The following is a 1,822-nucleotide window of genomic DNA, read 5'->3' on the forward strand; positions in this document are numbered from 1 at the left end:
AAAGAAAAAGAGAAAATATTGAAAGTAGCAAGAGAAAAACAACCCATCGCATACAATGGGGAGGGGACTCAATAGTTTAACACCAGAAATGGTGAAGGCCCAGAAAGCAGGAGGGTGACATATTCAAAGTACTGAAAGAAAAAAAAAAAATCAACCAAGAATCCCATGTCCAGCAAAAATGAAGGCAAAATAAAGACGTTCCCAGATAAAGATGACTTGCCTTATAAAGAATACTAAATACTAAAGGAAATTCTTCAGGCTGAAAAGAAATGGCACTAGACAGTAATTCAAATTCACACAAAGAAATAAAGAGCATGAATAAATGTAATTATGTAGTTAAATAAAAAAGATAAAGAGAGTTTTTCTCGTTTCTTCTCTTAACATATTTAAAAAAGAATCACATAAAGAATAGTTATAATTGGAGGAATATAGCATATAAAGAAGTAATATATATGACAATAGTATCACAAAGGAAGGGGGAGGCAATAGAGCAATATCGGAGCAGTTTCTATATTTTACTGGAATTAAGTTAGCATTATCTGAAATAGATTGTTTTTAAGTTTAGAAGCATATTATAATTCCTCCAGAAGAAGCACTAAGAAAATCATTCCAAAAAATATAATTAAAAACAAAGGAATTTAAAGGGGACACTAGAAAAAAAATTACTTAATACAAAAAAAGGTAATAAAGGAGGAATACAGGAACAAAAAGACATGATACATAGAAAATAAATAAAAATCGAGAGATATGATACAAATACATCAATACCAACATTAAAAAATAAATGATTATATGCACTTTGGCATCACATACATGAAAACGGCAATGAGATGAAAAAGATTAGCATGGCCCCTTTGCAAGGATGATATGCAAATTTAAAGTGCTCCATATTTTTTTGAGTGAAAAATGCCAATCCCAAATTGTTACATAACACATGATTCGCTTCATATAAGATTTTTGAAATGATGAAATTTTAGAAATAGAGGTCAGATTAGTGTTTGCCAATGGTCAGGGAGGGGCAAGGGTGGTGGTGGCAGGAAAGTGGGAATGGTTATAACAGGGCAACAGAAGTGATCCTTGTGGTGTCGGAACTGTTCAGTTCCTTGACTGTGGTGGTGGATACACCAACCTATACAGGTGATAAAACTGTATAGGACTTAATAAAGTTATGGCCCCCCCACTCCACCCCCCCACACACACAAATGAGTATAAATAAAACTAGGAAAATCTGAATAAGAGCTATGGATCATATCAATGTCAACACCCAGGTTATAATATTATACTGTAGTTCTGAAAAATGTTACCATTGGAGAAAACTAGCCAAAGTGTACCACGGACCACTCTGTATTATTTCTTAGACCTGCACGTGTCAATGCAATTTTATAGAGAAACAAAAATCTTTTCAACAAAAGGCACTGGGACAACTGGATATCCACATGAAAAAAGATGAATTTAGATGCTTTCCTCACACTATCCACAAAAATTAACTCACAGTGCATCATAGACCTAAACTGAAGAGCTAAAAGTATAACACTTTCAGAAGAAAATACAGGAGAAAACTTTATGACCTCGATCTAGGCAAACAGTTCTTAGATACAACATCAAAAATACAATCAATAAAAGAAAAATGATAAATTGCACTGTATAAAAATTTAAAACTTTGCTCTTCAAAAGGCACTTTTAAGAAAATTAAAAGATAAGCCACAAACTGAGAGGAAATATTTGCAAATTATATATCTGATAAAGGATTTGTATCCAGAGTATGTATAGAACTCTTACAACACAACAGTAAAAAGACAAACAACCCAGTTAAATTTTTGGC

At 32.7% G+C, this 1,822-nt stretch overlaps 1 non-coding gene across 1 annotated transcript; it reads left to right on the forward strand.

The window, feature by feature from the left end:
- Nucleotides 1-784: 784 nt before the first annotated feature.
- Nucleotides 785-895, forward strand: LOC137217664 (U6 spliceosomal RNA). Its single transcript, XR_010940171.1, has one exon. It is a non-coding gene; the product is annotated as a U6 spliceosomal RNA (small nuclear RNA).
- The last annotated feature ends 927 nt before the right edge of the window (nucleotides 896-1,822 follow it).

Source organism: Pseudorca crassidens, chromosome X (genome assembly GCF_039906515.1).
Source record: "Pseudorca crassidens isolate mPseCra1 chromosome X, mPseCra1.hap1, whole genome shotgun sequence".
In the NCBI taxonomy this organism is placed as follows: Eukaryota; Metazoa; Chordata; class Mammalia; order Artiodactyla; family Delphinidae; genus Pseudorca; species Pseudorca crassidens.